This window comes from Euleptes europaea, chromosome 2 (assembly GCF_029931775.1).
Source record: "Euleptes europaea isolate rEulEur1 chromosome 2, rEulEur1.hap1, whole genome shotgun sequence".
NCBI classification, from domain to species: Eukaryota; Metazoa; Chordata; class Lepidosauria; order Squamata; family Sphaerodactylidae; genus Euleptes; species Euleptes europaea.
This window is the reverse complement of record NC_079313.1, coordinates 51,441,521-51,466,280: the sequence shown is the minus strand read 5'-3', so window position 1 is coordinate 51,466,280 and position 24,760 is coordinate 51,441,521. Positions and strand designations below refer to the sequence as shown.

Sequence of the window (24,760 nt, the reverse complement as noted above, 5' to 3'; positions counted from 1 at the left end):
AAGTGCCTGAACTTTTTGCTGCTGACGCTTCTCTGCAAGGACCCTTTAGATTTCTGACCCTTGGACTAGTCTGACTGACCTTGACCCAGTTTGACGACTTGGGCTCCTGTTTGTATCTCCTGGCAACCTGGACAGCTTCTGTTCTGTTTCGGTGATGTTTTCAGTGCCTACAATCAGCTTCTCTGTAACCTGATACTCCCCAGCTGCCGCGGGGGCCCAGCACACTTCCCCTGATATTTTCTGATAGCACCAGCGTTCAGATGACATAGAAGTTCCCTTTAGTTATTTTGGGTACTAGCCCAGCTAGTCTATCCTTGCTAATCAGCCTAATCCCTTTTAATGCTTATGGCTGTCACTATGTCCACTGACACTCAAATGTCTATGTATCCCCAACGACAACTCACATCCTTTCTGTTTCAGAGGAGCACAGCCCCCCTTGAGAAGATAGCAAGGTGGACCAGCAAACGCGCACTGGCATTCACAACATCATCAGGCAGGAGTCAGGGCCCCAACATTGCATTGGTGCAGACAGGGGGGGAGGGAGCTGTTGGTACCAGTGCCACAGACCCCTCCCCCCAGAAACCCCCAACTGGATCAGTGAAATATCCCGGGGGATCTGTCATGCACCCTCCAGAATGCCCTAGGCATCCTTCTGTGGCCATGCATGCTGTTTATTCCCCAACAGGCCCCTGCGGGAAGCTTGGCATTGAACTGGCAACCTTTCGCTCCACCCACTAACCCAGCCTCCACTCGTGATGGATCTGGCCCTGGTAGATGACTTCCCCTGTTGAAGATCAGCCTATGTGGAAAGCCGCTGCAGGAGTGAGAGGACAACCATGTGTGTGCCTCTCTGTCAGGGTGGATGGGAGAGAAGGTGGGTTGATTGGTTTGGGATGAGACTCTCATAGGCCACCTCCAACATATGGTGCTGCAGGCTGTCTGTGGCGTTCCTAACCCCCTCAGTTGGTTCCATGATAGCATGGCCACCCTCCCCTGGATTCCATGCCCTCATCAGGGGGTGACCAGCTCCAGGCCAGGAAACAACTGGCGATTGGAGGGAATGATGCATTAAAAGGTTGGAGTTTAGGGCAGAGAAGGTCTTCAATGGAGGATCATGCCATTGGGTTAACTTTCTGAGGCAGCCAATGTCTCCAGGGGAACTGATCCTTGTCGCCTGTGGATTAGTTGTAAACCCCAGAGATCTCCATCCACCGCCTGGAGATTGGCAACCCAATGTCATCCTCAGCACTGCAGGACACCTCCCACAGGGCTGTGAGGTGCCCAAAGTCCCAGGAGGAAGCCCATGCATCCAAAGACAGGGAGGGGCAGTGGCGCAGAAAGAGAGGCATCCACCAATCAAGAGGGGCTGTCCCGCCCCCTTGATTGGCATGGTGGCTCCAAGTGTCACCCTGGGGGAATCACCCATGCCAGTGGGCTGCCCATTCCCAGCCACATCCCTCTCTCACCAGGGCGCAGTGCCTTTTGAGTTAGGGGGACCAACCTCCTTGTTTTGGGGTCCTAGAGAGGCACTGTAAGTGGCTTGGGTCCATTTTGCAGGACAAGTGCTGGTTGATCTCTCTCCTGGCCACTGTGGCAACAGCCTCTGGCCACTGTGGGGCTTTGCTTGGACTGGCACGGGGTGTTGCTGAGGGGCAGATATGAGCATGGGGGTCTTGGGCGACCTGTCCCCCTCTCTGCAACCCCCGTGCTGGCTGTGGCTGCCTCCCCACTGCAGCTGGCACCTCGCCCTGTCCAGAGGAGTCACCCTTGCTGGGGTGGGCACCCTTCTGCCTGCCAATGTCGCTGTTGACACCCTGCCACTCCCCCTGTACTCCTGTGGCTCTGAACCTCCATCTATTCCCCCAGGGCCTTCGTTCAGTCTGCTTTATCATTGGACTTTTCAGGGGTGGTGAAGGTTTTGAGGGTCACACCCACAGCGTGAGATTGGGGATCAGGACCACCAAGTGGTGTGCAGTCGTGGGCCCATACCCCCAATGGCGGCTGCTGCTGTATATGGGGCTACTGGTGTTGGACCGCCACACTCCCCTGGAGCGTGGTCGGGGTGACCCACACATCTCCAGCTCTCTCCCAGCCTTTGCTGCACTCCCTCGGGGCTGGGTGGGGGCGGAGCCATTCTGCATCTTTCTTTTTCTAGTCTCACCCCTCTTCCAGCCTCCAGGGTCCTCCCTCAGAACCTGGTGGTTGTGAGGCATGCTCACCCCATGAGCTGCTTTGCCTAGCTCTGCCTTCTCTTCCCGCTTCCTCTTCCTGCCCCTCTCCTGCCGCCCCTTTTCCTTCCAGCAGCCCCTGCGGGGTGTGAGGGCAAAGCCATAGCTGGTCCTGCTTTGCCTAACCCCACTCCCTCTCCCGCTGTGTACTCCCAGCGTCCTCCTGGTAATTCCATGCCTCCCTGTTTACCTTTCCCCGGCTCCATCACCTCCCCATTGGTGCGCTCATGCTGGCGTCCACCTCATTGTTATTTTGTTTAAAATGCCGAATTTGTGGAGCTGCAAACCTCTTAGGAGGCTGCTCGGCTGCGCCATTGCTGCACCCTCCACAGCCGCGGCGTAAGTACCCCCCCCTTCAGGATTGGGCTGCAAGTCTGCCTAAACTTTACAAGTTGAAGAGGTTGCAGAATCATCCACATATAACAGGACCGCAGTCCTGTTTTACAGCACTTTGTTCTATGGTCAATCTTTTGTCTGAATCGTACTTGCTAGTTTCATACAAAGTTCAAATAAAGCTTCCATTGTCCCTTTGTTTCTTCAGAGAACTAGTAAAATCAGGCTATTGAACATTATTGCCTTGTATTCTTAGAGAGTACAGGAAAAACAAAACAGAGAAATATTAGGAGGCATAACCTGTTGATTTCCAAAAAAAGTAAAGGTAGAGCCCTGCACAAGCACCGGGTCATTACTGACCCATGGAGTGATGTTACATCCTGATATTTACTAAGCAGACTGTGTTTACGGGGTGGTTTGCCAGTGCCTTCCCCAGTCACCTACACTTTACCCCCAGCAAGCTGGGTACTCATTTTACCAACCTCAGAAGGATGGAAGGCTGAGTCAACCTTGAGCCGGCTACCTGAAACTGACTTCCATTAGGATCAAACTCGGGTTCTACTGTAAAGCAAATAAAGTGTGATAATTTGTAGATTAACAGAAAACTTGTGCAACATAGGAGACATGATATCTGTTGCTACCAGAACTGTGTACTTCAAGATGAGCCACTGTGAAATTAGTGATTTTTTTTTTGGCGCTAGTTTGATCTCTGTTGGCTTTTTAACATAAAAAAAAATCCAGTGTACAAAATTTGTCTAAAATTAAAGCAGTAATCCAAGTAATTGTCTGCTTCACTTTCCTGTTCAAGATTACTTTATGCACATTTAATATAGTACTGCTTTTCATGTTGCTTCTTGTGAGATAAATGGTTTTAGGCAAGTTTTTTAATTCTGCTAGAATCTCAGTTTTTATTTTAGAGAATACCTGTCTTTTTGGTTAAAAGAAAGGAAGCAGGGTCTTCAGAGGGCACTGGACCAGGATACAAAGTAGCACCTCAAAAGTGTTAAAACTTTTGGGCTTTGAGTAACACTTGGATATTCACAATATCTAATTTTGCCGTACCAGCACTCATATTTCTCAGTGAGCTGCAAAATACTATGGCACTGCCAGTGTTCTATGCTGCCTGCTGCAGTATGGTAGAGATGCATATGGTCAGCATCTCCTCTGGATTCTAAGGGGAGGGCTAATAAAGAATACATAGAGCTGAAATGCTGTCCTATTTCCAGACTTTCAGATTGTATGTTGTTACTTTCAGTACATGAATTAGAAAGCATTAAAATATAATCCATTAGGGAAACATTGTTACCCCAGAGTATCCCAAACTGAAAGACTTTTCTGGTCTGAAACACATAAAGCAAAGGCAGCCACTCCATTCCTCCAAATTTCCTGAATCATTTTAGTTAAAGTGTTTGTGCTTGTTGTGTCACAGATCCACTGCAGGAAAAAGGTGGAGACAAAGGATTGGGTAATACCAGTGGGCAAGAGACAGTATTTTCAGACCTCTGACATCGTACTGAGTGCATCCAGCTTAAACCTTTCCCAAGACTATGCTTTTAGGTAGATTTATTAATATATCATTCTCCCCATCCTTTCTAGAGAGTTCAGCTGTGTTTGGGGTGAGAGAACAGTATCATTTAAGGTGATAATCTATTCAATCACAAAACAGTATTTTAATTTGCACATCACATGGCTATCTGTGTTAAGATTTTCATATCTTTATAATGGGCTAAAATCTGGTTATTACTAATTGGCAAGCAGTACGTTTTCTGTTTATTTAGACAATTTGTATGCTGCCTATTCAGAAACTTGCTTGGGGTGGCTTATGAAGTAAAAACAACACAATAGTAACAATAATGTAGGAATGATGATGAAATAAGCCATAAAAGAATATTCAGCTGCCTAAAATGACATTCATAAAACAGTCCTTAGGATAGCAGCAGTTCATGAAAACAGCTTTAAAAGGTGGAACTCCTCAGTTAAAAGTTGGATAAAAAGAAATATCTTGGTGTGGCGCCTAAAGCAGAGTAAGCTGGGTCCCAGGTGAGTCTCAAGTGGGAGGAAATACCAACAACCAATACTACCATGGAAAAGCCCTGTCTCTGGTTGCCATCTGCGTCACCAATGTAGGCGGGCTCATAGAGCAGGGCTTGTGAAGTTCTTAATGGGCAGGAGGTGGTATTTTAAGGAGGAGGTGGTATTTTAAGGTGCCAGGCCTCAAGTCATTTAGGGCCTTAAAAGTAATAACTGACACTTTGAATTGTGCCCCAAATCAGGTGGCAGCCTGTTCAGAACTTTCAGAACGGGGTAATGCATGTTGGATCACGTGACAATAACCTAACCTGGATGTGATCAGAGCATGGGTCACCAGGGCACTTTATGAGGAATGGCCATAGCTGGTGTAGCAGTTGAACTAGATAAAAGGTGCTGGATACTGTGAAGGAGACCTGAACCTCCAACTCTAAGAAAGGAATCTGCTCCTTTAGTGGGGAGTGCAGTCCTTCCCAGGACACTGGAAGTAAAAGGCATGTTAATGTTGCTTATCAGCTGCAAAAAGATTTTAGATATCTTTGGATGATTGCTTGGGGTTCTGCATTTCTGGGCTTATAGTCTGCTTCTTCATGGTGTTCATTTGATTTACCCAAAAAGTGGTAGAGTGTGCAAGTTCTTACTCTCTGTGATAAAATTTGCAAAAATTCATTTTTTACTCCCACTCTGCTACCTTGAACACAAACCAAACATTAGCTGTGGCCCCAAATCATTATTTTCCGGTAGAATTTAAGAATATAGGCCGAAGATAATAAAATTTAGTTCTTTACATTTCGTTCTTTAAAAAGTGAATGTGCTTCATTTTAATGTTGCTCAAAACACCAGAGGCAGCTTCGTTGATTGTAGAGAACTCTATAGAAACTATTTTAAAGAACAAAATATTTGATTTTTAAAGTAGCTTGTTTTAAAAAGTGATTGTGCTTCATGAGGTTTTTGTTCAGCAATGTTAAAGGATCGGCATTAAGCTTGACGTCAGAAGTATAGAAGGGAAGCATGATCTTGTGCTCCCTCTAGTGGTGGTCAGGTTACAATATTGTATCTACAAATTTTTTGAACCTACAAATAGAAATATAATAAGCTCTTCTCATCTCTAAATCACTTTTCGCCATGGGTCAAATGCTATCAGATTGGAACAGAAAGGCAGCTTTAATAAATAGATTTGTCTGCTAATTGTAGGTTAGTGCCATGCATTTGTGCACTGAGAGCAGTCCCAGGGCATGAGAACAAACGAATGAATCAGAATATGGATAGAAAATAGAAATGGTGGTGGAATGCTTGCATCTGCGGCAGATGTTCAGTGACAGCTAGTCTGAGCTCAGTAGCTCTGCTAGGACCATATAGTGCCATCAAATTCCTATCAATTTTGCCATTTCTCATCAAATAATTTCCTTTTGTCTCTTTCCAGAAAACATAAACTGTCAAGAGCAACATTTGTTTCATCAACACAACATCATTTAACCTTAAATCTTTTCAAATCCTGTGACCTAAATAATGTGAAATAAGACTTCTATTAATAACATATGGTTACAGTTGCACTACAGTTAAAAAGCTAAATACTATGGATGGTTTAGGTTAGGGCTATTCTGTTTCTATACTGTTTTACTTGTACACTTAAGCTTATCTATCATACTTCTGGAGATATGACCAAAAATAGAATGTCTGTTACTAACTTCAGAAAATTGGATTAATATTAAAAGAGCAAATGTCACCAAAAAATTTAAGCTTGAAAGTAAAGGATTATTTCTATTCTGGATCTGCCATCAGTTTTCCATATGACCTCTAGCACATTGTTTGAGAAATAAGCTGGACAGTTTTACAGAAATGAAACATCCCTCTTTTTTAAAGAATCCGATAAATTAATAAAGAAAAAAGCTTGTGTGTATTCTATATATAAATACATATATTAGGACAAATGAAATAAATAAACTGTATAGTTATGAAGGCAAAGCAAACGGAAGGATTTTGTTTATATAATAATTTGAAGAAGATTCTTAAAGAATTCAAACTAAGATGAAATTAATATGGATCCTGATTTATGGGCGAAGAAATGTAGCTTGTTAACACATGATATTGTTGTTTTTGAACTGCTCCTAAAGCATGTTTTAAGGGAACTATTAGGCTTGAAAAGAACCCAGCAATCTGCTGTTTCCAGAAATTAGAATGAGTGTTAACTAGTAGCATATTTATAAATGTCTAACCAAATTGTGTGTTAAATTCACAAAAATAGTCTGAGGTGCTTTGTCTCTTTGGCTGCATAATATTGTTTTGAGCTTCAACACATCTGTCCATCTGAACAGCCATAATTGAAGTTTCCTAGAAATAGTTTTTCTTTATATAGTGCATTAAGACTTTCTAAGCACTTTATGTAGTTGCTCAATAATACTGACAGCCCTGTAAATATTATTACTGAAAGAGCTTATGCTGAGAGAGAGAGAGCAGCTTGCTTGAGGTTGCCCAATGGGTTAATGTAGAGGTGGAATTTGAACTATTGACTTCTGTTGATTACTCATTACACACATGGAAGTATGTGCAGGCTGAATATTTGGAACACATTTGAGTGTGGAACCTGTGCTGTTGAAATAGCTTCTTTGGCAAGCTCTTTACCTTTCTGGGAAACATATCCAGCAATGAAATGTATTTTAAAAGAGTTTTGAACTACATAAAGAATAACAAGTTTATTGTAGCTTTTGTGGAACAGAACCCTCTTCATGAGAGGCCTTTGGTTCTAAAACTCCAGAAATCACTAGCGTGTTTCTGCTACCCACAAGTAGACTCTGAGGAAGAGAGTTGTCATTCTGAAAATTTGGCCCCCAGCTGTGATGTGGCCCCCAGTGATTTATTTTGGCCTCCAGCTGTGATGTTCACACTCTGAGGTCGGAGGACATCTTCATCAGTGGGTGGTTTCCTTCCTATGCTCAGAGAGGCAGGATTCAAACTTTCACTTCCTGTCCCCTGGTCTAGGCCCTCCCTCTGCTCTTCAGTTTTTCTCCTGCCTCAGAGGGAGAAACTGTGTGTGTTTTAAGCTCTAGAGCTTCAATCTTCTACAAGAGTCTGATTTCTTTTCTCCTCGTTCCCCTTATTCAACCTATCTACTGTTAACAATCCCTAGCTGTCTCTAGCTACTATTCTTTCATTTTTTCCATCATCCTTGTCTTATTCCTCCAGCCCTTTCAGTTGGCCCCTCTGCCTTCCCGCCTCTCCCTTCTCCCTTGCTGGAGACAATGACGGAGCAAACTGGAGTCAAGGCAGAGGAGCTCATGTTGCGACGAGGAGCAAGCGACCGGCCTCCTCTCCCCACGGTGGCATCTTTCACAAGCTGCCGACAGCCACAGAGGTGTTCAAAGCGAAGGGGAGAGCGAGCCGGAGGCAGCAGCGGCAAAGACACAACGACCATCGGAGATTGAAGAAAAAGGCGCAAAAAAGACGAGCCCGGAGAAAACGGCTGCCACAGCACCCCTTTTGGGCCCCAGGGGCTACGAGGGAGAGCGCACCTTTTCTTTACAGAGAAAGCTGTTGCAGAGACCGGAGGTGGTAATGTGCTGAGTTTTCCCTCTTCTCCCATGGGGGGGGGGCAAACAGAGCATGGTAGATCTCATGAAACAAGCCCTTAGAGAGGAATTTGCTCACCTCAGTGAACCCCCTCTTCAGAGAATCAGGGGGCTCTAGGACAACCTCTTCCTTTAACACCATGGGGTCTTTATGTTCTGGGGAGTTGGAAAGGGAATGTGCAAGGGAAACTAGCCATGCCTGGCACCAAGGCAGCTAGAAAGTCCTCACCCCAAAGTATGACCAGAACTTGCTCCTCCCATCTCTCTTCCGACTAAGATGAAAGAGAGGAGGAATTTGCCTCAGCAGAGGAGGAAGAAGGGAAGGGTGAAAAAGAACAGGATCAGCAGTCCTGTCTGTTCTTGGGGGAGGACTTCCAAACCATGCTGACTAAGGTGATAGCTGGAAATCAGAGCCATCAGACTAGCCTTGCAGGAATGTCTGCCCCTAGTCAGTCAACAGAACATTCTGATTTGCATGGATAATACTTCAGCGAAAGCCCACGTCAACAAGCAGGGGGGCTCCAGGTCATCGAAACTGCTCAATGAGTTGGAGATGCTCCTATCATGGGCAGAATGTCACCTGAAGTTGTTTAGGGCAGAACATATTCAGGGAGTCCTGAATACCGAGGCGGACTGGCTGACTCCATCAAGAATGGTCCATCAAGAGAGCAACCTTCCTTCTGATGATGGAGCCACCTCGGCATGCCAGAGGTAGACTTGTTCAATTTGGCCATGAACAGACAAGTTCCATGTTTTTTCTCGAGGTTTTACCACCAGGAAGCTGAGAAGGTCAGCTTGGCTGAAAGGGTTACTGTACGCCTTTCCACCTCTACCCATTCTTCCCAAGGTACTGAGGAAGATACATCACGAAAGAGCATCAGTCATTCTCATAGCTCCAGACTGATCTAGGAAGCCTTGGTATTCGAGCCTAATATAACTCTCATCACAGGAACCCTGGTGCCTTCCAGTGACTCCAGACTTCTTACAACAGGGTCAGCTTCTCCATTCAGATCTGGATTGGCTTCACTTGACTGCCTGGAGCTTGAAAGGCAGCAGTTCCTAAGCCTGGGATATGACAGCAACGTGGTTGACACCATTCTGGAAGCAAGGCATCCATCAACGAGAAGAATCTATAATGTAGCGTGGAAGGCCTTTGTACGTTGGTGTAAACATAAACACGTGGACCCACTGTTTCCTAGCCTAAGTAAGATCTTGGAATTCCTCCAGGATGGAGTCAGTCAGTCGTTGAAGGCATCCACTCTTCAAAAGCAAGTAACAGCTATTGCCACAGTCTTACCTTATTTTGATGGTTCTCTGCTGTTCAAGCATCCTCATGTGGTCTCGTTCCTGAGAGGAGTGTATCAATCTTCTCCCCCTATAATGCACAGTCATGCTAGGAAAAGTTCAGGGCAGCAGGAAAAGAGGAAGACCCAACAAGAGATGGATTGACTCAATAAAGGAAGCCACAGCCTTCAATTTGCAAGATCTGAGCAAGGCTGTCAAAGATAGGACATTTTGGAGGACTTTCATTCATAGGATCGTCATGAGTCGGAAGCTACTTGACGGCACTTAACACAACACACACATAATGCACAGATTTCCCACATGGAAATTTCACGTAGTGCTAAATGCCCTCATTAAGACTCTGTTCGTACCAATTAGGGAGGTTCCATTTAGATTTTTACAGATGAAGACCGTTTTTCTTACGGCTGTAAGTTCTACCCAGAGTTTTGGAATTGGGGGCTCTGTCTTCCAGGAAAGGGCTATGCATCTTCCATAAGGACAAAAAGGTAAACACCTATTCCACTGCCGTCCGGAGATTTACTTACCTTCATTTTCTCTAAAACCCATTCATCAGAGAGAGATAGGCTGGCGCAAGTTGGACCTGAGGCGTGCCCTGAAAATCTATCTCAGTAGGATGGAAGTCTTTAGGAAGACAGAGGTACTGTTCGTGTCCTAGCAAAGGGAAGAAGTTATCCAGCTCCACTATCAATTACGTCGTTAAGCTATGTATAATGCAAACATATAGAGCCAATAAACTGCCTGTACCTGAAGGGATTACTGCTCATTCTGTTCACAGCACGGCTACTTTGGCGGACTAAGTGAAGTAGGCTTCCGTAGAAGAGATCTGTCGTGCGGACACCTACTCTACAGTCTCTACATTTGTTAAGCACTACCGACTGGACACCTTTTCCTCTGCTGATGCAGCATTGTGAAGAAGAGTGCTACAGCAGGTAGTAGAAGACCTGTGAACCCACCTAATATGGGTCAAAGCTCTTGAATATCCCGACGATCAAGATGCCCTCCGCTTCAGAGTGAGAATGGAACCTTGACTACTTACCATGAGGGTTCCTTCTGCTCTGAGGACAGGAGGGCATCTTGCTCACCCTGGGCAAAGATGGATGTTCAAGATGATGCCTCGCCAGCAAGATTAAATGAGACCAATACTTCATGCAAGTTACATCATGTTGAAGAGAGAAGTCAAATTTCCTTCTTCTCTCTACTTGGTTCTGGGTTCCTTAATAGTGTTATTGTAGTTGTGAATGTATATAGGTTCTTCCTGTCTTACATAGCTAGGGAAGTCACCTAACTGAGAGACAGGAGATTCCAACCTAGGAGACAGGAAGTAGAAAATTAGTCCTGCCTTCCTGAGCAACTGGTAGGAATCACCCAATGATCAAGATGCCCTCCTGTCCTCAGAGCAGAAGGAATCCTCACAGTAAGTAGTCAAGGTTCCATTCTCAGTTGGAGTGGAACTGCTTTCTCAGCTGCCGAGAGCTCAAGTAGGTTCATGCCTTGCCTATACATGCAGTCACATATGTGTGACCACACTGTAGATGACTTAAAGATTAGCTCTTACAACCTTGTTTTCTGTTGACATCGGGAATTCTACAGACCAAGGTGCACAAACCGAGGGACAACATGTTACTTAATCACAGCAGATTTTAGTGTTAGATTTAAAACATAAACCTAGCAACCCAGCAAATTAGCTAACACCTTTCTGTACACAGTGTGCTTGATAATGTATAATGTTCAGCATAGTTATACAATTTAATAGTCATGCAGAAATGACTTCTTGAAATGGATTATCTGATGCTAATGAAACACTAGCAGGTTTTCAGCATCACTAGTTCTGATTTTTAGACAGCTGCTGCATTAGACTGTATTTAATGATATCAGAGCCCAGCTGGAGTTGTCTTAGCTGACTTTGCTTACCAGTAGCACAGAGCACCAGGTGCAATTGTTGGAGTGTGAAAATAATTCTGTTGTGTATAGGCTATCATCAGCATTGCTGTTTTCTCCCTCTTCTAAAGATGCTTTTACTCAGTGCTGGAAAAAATAAGTACATTGGACATTATGAGTAAATACTGGTTCATTAGTTTAATGCTATTTATAGTAAAATTGTAACCCCAGCAATCATTGTTTTCTGTCAACAACAATGGTAGAATTAAAGGTGTAAGACTGGTTACAAGTATGCTCAGCTCTTCATGTGATCCAGGGCAGTTTTGTTCTTTGATGCTATTTAATTTCATTGAGTTTGATCCAGGGAACAGTGAGTGGTAGGACAATAAACACTAGTTCTACTCTGTAAACACTTGTGTGAATGCTAGCGAAGTTCATACACTTGTAGAACATCTTATGCTGCTATGTACTGAAGAACTTGTGCAAACCTTTGCACAAGTGGAATACATTTTTCTTTTTGTTCTCATACAGTGCTCTAACATAAATGTATTGGTTTTAAATATTTATATCCCTACTTTCCAAAAAGCTCAAGATGGCTTTACATCTGCTTGTGGATGCATTTGGATCAGCGTGTTCATCGTCGTAACTTCAGTGCAATCCTGCATGGGACTGTGCCCATGCAGGCCAGCTGCGGAGATGAGACTTCTCTAGCTTCTAAAAGGTTCAGGGCTACTGGAGCGCTCTCCCCTTCCTCCGTCTCGAGCTGGGGCTGGTTGCCCCATAAAAACTCATTTTGGTGCACTTTGCAGTGTAGACTAAAACAGATAATCAGCTAACACCTCCACATCTATGGGCATGAGGTTGGGGACCCCTGCTCTATTATAAGCCCATTGATTTCAGTGGGCTTAGACTGGAGTAATTTACATAGGATTGTACTGTGAATGTCTAAATTATTGAACACATTTCTAGCTGTTGTATGGGAATTTCTTTGGCATGTATTTGTATAAAAGGCCCCACCTTTCTGTTTGCTTGAACTATGTGTAGTGTAGTATTCTTCAGTGTTCGATAAAGACTTTTAGCAATTGCATTTTCTGGCTATATGCTATCCATGGTGGTGGGTGCCATGAGTGTATGTTTCTGTGTTGAGCCAGATATCTGTACTGTCATTCAGCCTCAAAAGCAGAGAAAGAGGAAAGTTATTTCTCCTTAGTAGGGAGTTTCAAAATTCTTTGTAGAAACGAGCTGGGAATGTTTGTATTCTAAAAAGACAAGATTAAGGGGGGAAATCTATGGAAATCCAAGTCTGCAACTACAAGCTATGTCAAAGGGACTCCTCCAAAAATATAAAAGTAGACAACACAAGGCTCCTGGTATCATGTCAGCCTGCTGAGCCTCCCTCCTACCTGTTCTGGTATTATATGTATGTATCATGCCTGTTGTTCAAGATGGAAAAAGCCTGGACGATATCAACTCCTGGGACTTGTAAGCCTTCAGGGCCTACTCCTATATTTATGGTGGTGTCCCTTGGATATAGCTTATAGTAACAGATTTCAGAATTCTTTGAAGACATGAGCTTGGGAATCTTTGTATGGTTTTTTAAAACTTTAGATTAAGAAAAAAAAATTCTACTGAAGTTCAAGATGATATTGCAAGAATCTGTTACTGGTCAGGCAATTGGTTTAAACACAGAAGGGGGAGAAACAGGGTAGGTCTTCCAGTGGCTAGGGGTACTATTTAGGGCTCTTTATTTTCTCACCTCCACCCCATGACAAGCAGAAGAATAAATAATGTGAAATATGCCAAAGCCATAAAATTTATTCAGATCAGCATTTGTTTTATCTGATACAGAATTAATTGACCCAGACCCCTGACATAGGCTTACAAATGAAGGAGACTGTCAGAAAAACAAGTAGCTGTTCTTGATATCCTATTATATGTACATAGTGAGGTTGTCAGGACAAATAGCCAAGAACAAACCATTTGCTGCCATTGATTTGCAGTTGTAGCAGTATAACTAATTTAAGTTGTTAGGTACATATGGTGTCCTGCATCTTTTGCTCTTTTATTAGCTGCCTTGAGTTTGAGAAGATATGGTGGGGTATAAATATTTTAAATAAATCATGGCAATATGAGAAGGCTGAATGTGTTCTTTGCTATTAATCCTGTAGCAATTAAAATCTCAATATACATTGTCTCATCTTTGTAAGAGCATGCATTTAGTGTTGTATGCATGAATATAAATACCATTGCAACATGTCTGTATTCTTCCAAGAACTGAAAAACATCCCCAAAGGATCTCTGAAAAGGACATGATTGTATTATGTCAAGGCACTGTAATTTTTATGTTGGTTTACTTTGATGTGTTGACTGACCCGTAACATTTCAATTCCATGTAATGTTTGTGAAAATATCCTCAAAACAGAGATGTGAAGGCTGGGGGGGGGAGAGATCTGGAAAAATGGGGGAAGCCCTCCCCCAAGGATTTGTTTGTCTCAAAAGGAAAAACATAAAATGTTGAGGGGGGCACTGGGGAAAATCTTATGAAGTGTTTATCTTTTTGAATTAAACACTTCTTAAGACAATGTTTTACTCACTAAAATGGTATGCAGATTTTATGTACAACAATCTAAAATATTAGGGGGAAATTCTCAGTGCTAGAGCATCTATTTTGTATTCAGAGGTTTCCAGAGCCAATCCCTGGCAGTCCCCAGATTTTAAAAAAAGGTTAGGTTGTAGTTAATGTGAAAGATCTCTGCCTGAGCATTGGAGAGCTGCTGCCAGTCAGAGTAGACTTGCAGTGGTAGACCAGTGGTCTGACTCAGTAGAAAACAGCTTCACAGCTTCATGTGTACTGGAGACATATGACATTTTTTCAAGAATATACTTGCTTCAATGTGACTAAGTTCGTCCCCCATGAAATCACTGTAGGGTGTATGGTGGGGTTGATAAACTGTTGAAGAGTTCAGTGGTTCCAAGGTTAATAAATATATCTAGATATAGGGCTAGTCTGGTTGTGACTGTATAAGACTGTTTATGTTCAAATCATAAACTTTCTTTTGTTTACTATGAAATTTGTGCTTTCTATTTTCAACTATTTTTCCCACGGATTTCAAAATGTAACATACACGTGTTAAGGTTTCATAGAGTACAACTGTTTGTAGTTCCCTTTCTAGCACTGGGTATATTAACATTTTTTATGCTTGTCAATTCTATAAATGTACTAAATAGTACAATTGTATATGCTGTGTTATAAAATGTTGCTAAAACAGTAGAAGGTTTTTATAAATAAGTAATACATGTGTTTATATATATTTTTGCATAGCTTCACATGTATGGAAATTTACATCTTTACCTCAGTTTGCAAGACCTGAACAAGGCTGTTAGTGATAGGATGTTCTCACTCTGAGGAGGAGGGCATCTTGCAACATTGGGTGATTCCTACTGGTTGCTCAGGGAGGCAGGATCAAATTTCAACTTCCTGTCTCCTGGGCTGGAATTGCCCCTTCCTCAGTTCATTTCCTGCCTTACAAAGGGAGAGCACCTTCTGTGCAGCTCTCTGCTGTCTTGGGTCTTCTCTTATGAAACTTATTCTTTATTTCTTTCTTCTTCTATTCCTATAGTCCTCTACCTCTCAGATATACTTTTTCTTGCTAAATTTCTCCTCTGATCCATTTTTTCTTGTCAGATCCTTATCTGACTGAAGCTATTTCCTGCCAAAACAAGATGGTGGACGTCCTATTCAACAAATACATTTCTCCAGAGGATTTGGACCCGGGCTTATTCGTGGCTACGCCACAGCCCCAAGATGAGCCCTCCTGCAGCTACTCTGGTGGCCTTACGGAGCAGAGCAAGGAAGGGGGAGCTGGCACCACTAAAAGAAAGAGAGTCGGCTCGACTCATTAAAAAGGGGGGAAAGAAAGGGGGGAAAGGGAGGCTACAGCCTCCAGCTACTTCCCAAAAATAGTTGGGTCGACTTATTAAAAAGGCGGGGGGAAAGGGCTACAGCCTCCAGCCGCTTCTTAAACCCTTCCTTTCACCAGGAGCGACAAAAACCTCCCACAGCTTTTTTTACAGCAAAATGGAAGAGGAGAGCCAGGGCCAGCAGCAATGAAACCTCCCACAGCTGTTTTCATGGCAAAATGGAGGAGAAAAGCCATGGCAAGCTGACTGCGACCACAGGAAAGAGCGCAGACATGGCAATCAGTAAAGACCTAGCAAATAAAGGCTCCTCTGGCTAACAGCTTGGTCCTACGCGGCCTTGAGAGTTCACCTGGCTCTCCAGAGGGCAGCTTTTTGAAGCAGATGGCTCCGGCTGAGTTTTTCATCGAATGGTAATGTACCATCTCCCCCCTCCGGCAGCAGCCATGGGAGGGGGGCACCCAGCCTTGCATGCCTATTACAGAGTCTGTATAAATGCCCTAGAGAAGGGGTTTCTGTTATCAACTGCCCTCCCCCCTCCACGTTCATTTGGGGAATGCAGGGTTCTCTCCCAAACTCCTCCTGCAAGGACCTTCTGATCGGGAAAGCATAAGGATGGGACCTCATGCTTATCAAGGCCAGTCATGTGGATAAGGGTCCAGTAGGGCGGCTAGGAAGACTATCCCTTTGGGCACCCACTCCAGCACGTGGCACAGCATGCTTCCTTCCCCCTCCCATCCCTCATGATGAGACAAGGGGGTTAGGAAAGTTCCTTTCAAAGGGACAAATCGAAAAATTGAGGAGTAATAACCGATTTCTCTACGAAGAGAAGTACTATTCCCTGCCGGACATGGCCCTTAAGGCGTGGGTCAGGTCAAAATACCCTGAACCTGGGAGGAACCAGAGCAAGGATTCTCAGCCTAGGGCTCTAATGTTTTCGCATATGCATAGCCTCAGTCAAACTAGTTCTGCTCTCACCATCTCTGAGTCACTGGACAAGGCCGATGGGAAAACCCCGCTGAGCAGATCACTACTAACAAAGGGCCTTATACCTTGGTTCCTCACATCATGGCTGTGCTGTAGGTGACCTTGGGGTGGCTTCCCCTAGGGGAATTCCTCAGCAGATGCCTGGGGTTCAACCAAGGTTCCTTGGTTAGAAGAGCATTCTTAGCTCCTGAGAAGGCACACAGGCACCAGTTCTTGACATTCAAGCAACAGTGTCCTTAGCCATCATCACTAGAGCTGTGTTAGTTTACGCCACAGGTTATCAGTTTAACTCAGGAGTGCCAAGTCCCTGGGGCAAGCTGTGGTCTCACATGGGTCTCCTTTCTGGCTGTATTTCTGACCTCATGATTTCTTTCCCCTTTGGCAGCCTCCTTCTCCTTCCAAGGAAAAAGGTGGGCTCTGCTGTTCAGAGCATTATAAGCCTACTTGCATGTTGTTCAGGGCATCATAAGCCTATCTGCACACAAAATCATGGTTACGTTCAACCCCCTCAAGGGGGCTGGACCATTTGGAGACAAATTGACTAAGATATTGGTTGAACTAGGGACAAGCATAAAGCCATGCCCAGGCACGTTTGGAGGGGGACCAAGGGTTTCCACACACTCTCATCTATTCCTACCATGGCAATTTTTGGAATAGGGGATACACAGTGGTCAAACGGCAAGGATCCCCCTCCTGGGGGGGATCTTCCCTAAGGACAACCTTCTGCCAACATAGTCACTCTGATAGCACTGTCGGAGCATACCATACATGGAAGTATCAATATCAGGTCACCAGAGATAAGGGGAAGATCAAACCAGTCCCTAGATTATGGCTTTCTTCACTTCCTGGCATCAAAGATCAAAATTGGTCATCTCCCAGAGCTCCATTCTCCACCAGGATCACTTCATTTGACCCTGACGGTCATTCAAACGTTGGAGACTCTCCTCGGTTATTTCTGTATGGAGTGATCAAAACAGTGTGCTACCGAATGCACATTAGGCGCAGCCTTTTCCCCCTTTTCCCCTCTGTTATAAAGGGGATTGCATAATGTACTAGACCCCAGCTGCTCCAACATGTCTATAGTGCAGAAATACTTCCACAGAGAGACCTGGTGGGTTGATCACTTCAGACCTTCTGTTTTGGGTCTTGCCTTCGGCCTCCGTAGTATCCAAGATTTTTCCAAGGCATTTATGTCTGTCGTAACCCAGAGGCCCAAGCCCCAATCTTCAATCTAACTCACCCAAATCCTAGAGGATCTTGGGTAAATGGCTTAGGGCTTTTGATTTCATACATAGGTTTGGTTCATTAGGCTTCTATTGCACACCAGACCACTACAACAATCTCTCAGAACCTATCATTAGATGGCTCTGACGAGAGGGTCAAGAGATCACTCCTGTTTAACAGAGTATGGCCTGGTGGGTCAATCCAGTAACCTGACCAGGGGCCAACACACTCCCGTTACTCTTTAATTCAAATCTCTCTGTCATCAGGTCGACCCCCCCTTCCAGATCAATCAGTTCATGGTTTGTACTCTGGCATAGGTGTCGGAACGTACTGGAACTCAGGGCCACCCGTGGAACTACATAGGTGTCTCCTTCCTGTTGAGGGCAGGCTAACCGACCTGGGTGGATCAGGCTAGCTCGAGCTCCTCACAACTTAGGAGCCAAGCAGAGATTTGTGCCCTTGTTGTTATTCTGTTCTCTCTGATAAGTCCACATGAACAAGCTAGGAGGGCGTAGACGTCTTCCTTTGTCAGAGAATCAAAGAAAATGCAAACACCAGTATTACTTCCTTCCCAACATTATCTAAGACCCCTGCTATTTCCCACAGAACTTACACACACACACACACACACAGAGAGAGAGAGAGAGAGAGAGAGAGAGAGAGAAGGTAGTACCGTACCCAGTTCCCACCTTCATCCTTAAAGGAAAACTGCTCAGTTAATAAGGAATAACTAATCCATCTTCCTTATTCTCTGCACAGCCACAGCATGTCAAGGAGAAGGGCACATGCTCAATCTGCAGGTTTTTAGTTGCGCTTATATCAGTCGCAACCAGCCCATGGGTAGGTCCGATGTTTCGATCTCTTATCGGACTTACCAGAATGAAAGGGAAACGTTTAAGTCTCGAGAGTCCATCAGTCATCATATTGGACAAAGTATCACAAAATATTACCACGCACACTGCACCTACTGTGCACTTTTCCTTCACCATTTGATAGCCAAGCTTGACAGAGGAGCTATGCATACTATAATGTGGTCTCTCATATCTGCCTTAGCCAGACACTACCAACTACTTCCTTCAGTTCAGTGTATGTAATCTTAGCACGAAGAGCTCTGCTACAAATGGTGGATGAAGACTACTACCCACCCAACAATGGAACATAGCTCTTGGAGATCCCAATGTTGCAAGATGCCCTCCTCCTCAGAGCGAGAACAAACCTTGGATTACTTACCGTTAAGGTTCCTTCTGCTCTGAGGTACAGAGGGCATCTTGCCTGCCCAAAAACAAATAAGATCGCCAAAGAAGCCGGTAAAATGATGATATGATTGGAAAGCTTGCCCTGCACCTAATGGGCACAGATCGACATTCAGTTCATGGAACAATCTCAAACCAAGGTTTAAGAATGTTTATAGGGAGGACAACCTGGGTCAATTAGTGATCCCCTGCAGTCCTTCTATTGTCCTTCTGTTTTTGTTTCACCGTTGCCACCTGTTCTGTTTTTTGTTTAGTTAGGTATGCCTTCTGGTTCCTTCCTGTCTCATTGTAGCTTGGTAAGTCTTTGAACTTAGGAAGGGGTGATTACAACCCAGGAGATAGGAAGTTGAAATTTGATCTTGCCTCCCTAAGCAACCATTAGGAATCACCCAATGCTGCAAGATGCCCTCCTTACCTCAGAGCACAAGGAACCTTCACAGTAAGTAATCCAAGGTTAGTTTTGGAGGTCATTAAGGCATAGGGTCGCTATAAATTGAAAATGTGTGTGTGTGTGTGTAAAGTGCCGTCAAGTCGCAGCCGACTTATGGCGACTCCTTTTGGGGTTTTCATGGCGAGAGACTAACAGAGCTGGTTTGCTAGTGCCTTCCTCTGCACAGCTCTCTGCTGCTCTCTCCTGATCTCTTCTCTTTTATAACCACCAGGCTCATCCCTTTAACTTTTTTCTGCCGTCAAGTCACAAGTGACTTATGGTGATCCCATAGGGTTTTCAAGGCAAGGGATATTCAGAGTTGGTTTGCCACTTGCTGCCTCTGTGTAGTGATCCTGGTATTCCTTGGTGGTCTCCCATCCAAATACTAACCAGGGCTGACCCTGCTTAGCTTTTGAGATCTGACGAGATCAGGCTAGCCTGGGCTATCCAGGTCAGGGCAAATTACTTGATGGCAAATAACACACACACCCTAATAGCAACCCACCAAGGCTGAGTAGTGCTGAGGCACATGTGTACAGTTCTTGCCATTTGCAATGAACCTGGGGTGGAAATAATGGCTGCTTTGATTTGGGCCACAAAAGGAGAAATACAGTTCATGCAATCTTTCTTCAGCAGCTGTTGGGTCACATTTTGAAATTGTCATTCACCAGTTTTGTACTACATAACAGAGCTTTGTTCTGTTTAAGTGCAGAAATGAGTTCTTGCCTTTGTATAATGCAAGTCCAGAGCATTCCAGAAGGGGTTCAAATGCTTGCATCGATATGTCAGCCACTGAGATTATGATAGTTGTGCAAAAAGAACAGCACTGTGTTCCATTGCAGTAGGATTTCATTTGGGGATATTCTGAAGTTTTATTTTAGATTTATTTTTTATGTTGCTGTGTTTGTTTTTAGGGGTGCATAGCTTATGATATTACTGTAGAAGGTAAAAATACAAGATTTCTGATAATTTTTAAATCAGAAAACTCATATACTTGAAAATATGTATAACCGCACCATCTTTATGATTAATCCAACACTATTCTGAGTTGAAATACCCACCAGGTTCTCCTCCCCCTCCTCCCAAAACAAGTAGGTCTTTAATGAAATGTTCAACTTCCATGCATGTCACCAGTTTGTTTTCTGGGTAGCCAAACATGTATTTGCAATGATACAATAAAATAATAAGTATTGACTATATGAAACAACTATTAAGTTATCATTCTACTTATCCTCATGACCCTCAGATTAAAGCACTTACATTTGGCATGCACTTATGTAAACTGTACTCTTTCAGATACATACAGTAGTTTTGTGTTATCTTCCACTGCATTCCAAGGCTGTGCATGTGCACATACCCACTACAATAGGTTCACCCAGCGTATGCGGGATAACATGCTCTTGTGGACAGGAAAGGCCATTTACTTCTTCCTGAGCTAGTAGAGAAATGAAGGGAGAATTTAGAAATTTGAGTTCTTCTCGTACATTATCTTAGACAACCGTTTTGCAATGACTCTATGTGCAAGAACAAAGAATCCAGCGTTCGTTTTTCTAGTTTAAAATGGAGAAAGATGGTGAGAACTTGGTTTTGTACAGTTAAGAAAAGAATAACTTTAGTCTGTTCCCCTTTCTCTCTCAGCAGTTTTTTCCTGCCCAAATTAGTCTTTTGCTGTCAACCTTTTAATGTCATATTTCTAAGAGTCACTCTGTAAACCATCAGCAGTGTTGAATATAAAAGAGACTGGGATGTTTGTTCAAACTCTTTGTTCCTTGTCTTGATGCTTGTGATACTTTCCCCAGAGCCCTTTCCATCTTATGCTATTAATTTCAATTATGAACTCAATTGTGTGTCATCTTCCTCACTGCTTCAGTTACATTTCATTGAATAGACTTGAGTAGGATTCTGAGTAGATCTGCTTGGGATTGCTCTCTAAGTAATTTATACTTGATAGCCCTTCAATTTGATGACTTTGTAAGTAGGATAGTACATATTCATGGAGGATAAGTCTACCTGTGGTTGTTAGCTGTGCTTCCATGTTGGAGGTTGGTTGATTAACAGATGCTGGGTGGAGGGGAGGGTCACCACATTACCATTTTATCCTGCTTATAGGCTTTTAGAGGTGCTGTCAGAGACATAGGTGCTCCATAGGTGCACCGTGGCCTCATCCTGAGAGACAGTTTTTCACATCTTAATTATTTTAATAGGAGAGGTTAGAAACTCAGCAACTGTCCTGATGCTTCATCTTCTAGTGAATGGCACCTAATTTTAAGTTTTGTATTTGTAATGTTGGAATGTGCAGGTATAGAGAAGGGAAGGCACCATGAGAGAGGCCAAGGTGGCATCTATTATGTTTAGCTAATATCTAGCTATAAGTCTTAACCTGGAAAATCTTAAGGTAAATTTTGTTTGCATGTCTGAGACCAGTGGGGGACAACAGATAGGGCTATACGTTATTCCCAGGTTATTCCACAGCTTCCACTAAACACTATGCACACACATATGTATGCAAACTTTCAAGAGCTAAAATTACACCTTTCAAAGTTAGAGAAGTCTGGTTATTGTGAACAACCTGATAAATCATGTAGTGAAGAGAAAAAAAGCTAGTATGTAATTAAAGATTATATCATAATGCATATACCCTAAGGAAGCAGATAAGAGGTTGTATAGGTAACTGTTAATTAGGGTATCAACTGCCTCATGTAGTACTTTTCTTCTTCTTTTTTAACAGTAAGGTTTGGCAACAAGAATGTTTTAATCCCATATGCTAAGAAGCTATACACTGATTCGAGCCAAGATGAATATTGAGACAGTGTGTGGTTGGAGGCTGTTCCGACTTTCCCAAGTATGTTATGCAGGTTTTTAGACGCAAGTATTCAAGAGGCTGACATCATTCAGTAGTGCTGCATTAACTTCAAGAATGAACCTATGCATATTCTTCACAACTGTGCCAGTTAGTTATTAAATAATTTGCATGTATTGCGCATGAGGAGCTGAACAAACCTGGCAGGAAGGCTGAGACAAAGAAAAAGGCAGCTGGCAGTCCTGAGCATCTGGTAGTTATTTTTAAAACCCAAATCTCAACCTTTCAAAATTTTCTATGATGGCCCTTGTTGGATTTTGAGAATAGATATTTTGGGTCTTTATGTTACTTGGTCTCTTCAGCATTTTAAATGTTGAATATTTCATGTAATCCAGCACTTGGCTTTATAGTTAGGCCTGTTTTTCTCCTCTTGTTTGGAAAACACCCCCCCCCCCACAACAACAACAACACTTGCATGCCTGCTTTGGAATTGTGTTCTATCCCAAGGCTATATGCTACAGAAACACTTAAAGGGGATATGAATACAGAGAATAGCTACTTCCTTTTTCCTTCTTGTTAGGCATAAATGTGTCCTTCTTGTCTCAAAGTCCAATTTCAGGGACAAACTAGAGTTGGTGAGGGCAGACAGATTTCTTTTTACATATGCTGACCTCATTCACATTTTAAACAGGCCATGGCATCTTACTTTATCTCCCAGGCACTTATTTTCCTGTTAAAGTAACATTGGACTTATATGAATGTTCCTTCTACTCTGAGGAAGGGAGGACACCTTATCATGGGCAATTCCCAACCAATCAGTGGGTTCATCCACATTTTCAGTTCGGGAACTCCACAAGCCGTGACTAAAATTGCTTGAATAAACAATCTTTTTAATAGCCAAACAACAAGGCTAACAAGTAAATATTAAACATGAAAAAGAAGCACAGAGTTGGTTAGACAGGAAGATTTGTAGAAAAAAGGCAAATGGTCCAGCCATACTGTAAACTTCCCACCATTAAGGGTGGGCTAAGATGTCCTCTGTTCTTCAGAGTGGAAGGAACCATCACAGTAAGTCCAATGATCCTTTCTCACTCTGAGGGGAAAGGCATCTTATCATGGTATTTACAAAAGCAGTTCCCATGTAGGGCATGTATGACTGGTTACTCTAACTGAACCACCTGTTGCAGTACCCTACACCCAAAAGCTGAACAAACATGAAACTAGAAGCCCACATAACAGTTTTGCAAGTTTCCTTCACCAAAGTGTTAACCTCACAGACTGAATTAGTAGCTGTGCTGCCAACAGTGAGCTACAATTCCCTGGGGATCCAGAAGCTTCTTTGCCTGTGCTTTCTCAGCCATTTACTCAGGCTTCTTGCCTTTTGACAGAGGGCTGTAGGAAGTGAGGAGGAAGTGTCACAGATGAAAGGGAGTGAAGAGCGAGAAGTGCTGAGCCTTTCCTGTTCCCATGCCTCCCCTGTATGGCTCAAGCCACTTTTCTCTATTCCTGGCCCCAAAACTGGGAGTCAGATGGAAATGCTGAATGCTGAGGCAATCCAGTTGTAAAGAGGTACATTGCAAGAAGGGGGAGAAGGTGTCAACACCCCTCTATCAGGCACTTTTTTACTTTTCAAGTAAAAAAAAAGCTCTCTGTAATTGCTCAGTCTTGATTAGTATGGCCTTTTACTATGATCATATCAGGTTAAAAAAAATCAAAGTAAATTGTGCAAAAGGAGGGTTTGAAAACATATCTTGTTTGCTAAATAAATGTGACCTAGCTCAAGGGATGGCCCTGACCAGGATAGCCCAGGTTAGCCTGATCTCATCAGATCTTGGAAGCAAAGCAGGGTCAGTCCTGGTTAGTATTTGGATGGGAGACCACCAAGAAATACCAGGATCACTACACAGAGGCAGCAAGTGGCAAACCAACTCTGAATATCCCTTGCCTTGAAAACCCTATGGGGTCACCATAAGTCACTTGTGACTTGACGGCAGAAAAAAGTTAAAGGGATGAGCCTGGTGGTTATAAAAGAGAAGAGATCAGGAGAGAGCAGCATTTAGTTTTGGCAGTGGTGAATTACAGCTGATGGAGCACCTTTAAGTAGCAGCTTTCAGTCTAGATATAAATGATAGGGCCACAATACAGAAAAATATTGAAGTTGGATGCTCTTAATGCTCATGTTTTGCAAGAATGTCAATTTGCAATAATTTATAGAAATGCTTTTGGGTTTAGGCAGAAACAGTTGTGGTATCCTACTTTTTCTGGTGTTTACTTCAGGGATTGTGACTGTCCTTTCATTTCTGTTAGTTCCATTTTTTTGTTCAAGATTGACACTTTGCACCTTAATGATGATCATGTTGTATGCACCTTAATGATGATCATGTTGTAAGCTCCTTTTGCTTCTATTCTTATCAAATATGCAATTAATATATCTAATTGGATTTTCCAAAGCCATTCATTGTAATATCATACACAGGGGAGTGGGTTTAATTAAAATAAGCACAACATTCATTTTATCTAAATTTCAGTTCCTCTTTGCAATTAATTGACTAAATCCTGAATGGTCAGTAGCTAATGTTCTGTAAAATTCATATTATGTGCAATATCATTTCATCAATCTGTCACTGCAAAGTGCTAGATGTTTAATAGCAATTATTTTTAGACTGGCTGCAGAAAAGTCTTTTTCATAAAAGACAGACTTAATTGTTTTTTTCCTTATTCCTGTTAACCCTGAATGGACTTTCCAGTTTATGTTCCCTTAAATCCATGTCTTACCAGACTATATTTGTTATATCTATGATGTATTTAAG

The 24,760-nt window shown here is 43.2% G+C and overlaps 2 protein-coding genes across 2 annotated transcripts in view; one reads left to right on the top strand and one right to left on the bottom strand.

Moving 5' to 3' along the window:
* The window catches only part of SELENOF (selenoprotein F), a 152,934-nt gene that overhangs the window by 97,972 nt on the left and 30,202 nt on the right, over window positions 1–24,760 (bottom strand). The window lies entirely within an intron of this gene.
* Window positions 1–24,760, top strand: part of HS2ST1 (heparan sulfate 2-O-sulfotransferase 1) — a 103,351-nt gene that overhangs the window by 62,242 nt on the left and 16,349 nt on the right. The gene's annotated exons all lie outside the window — the stretch shown is intronic.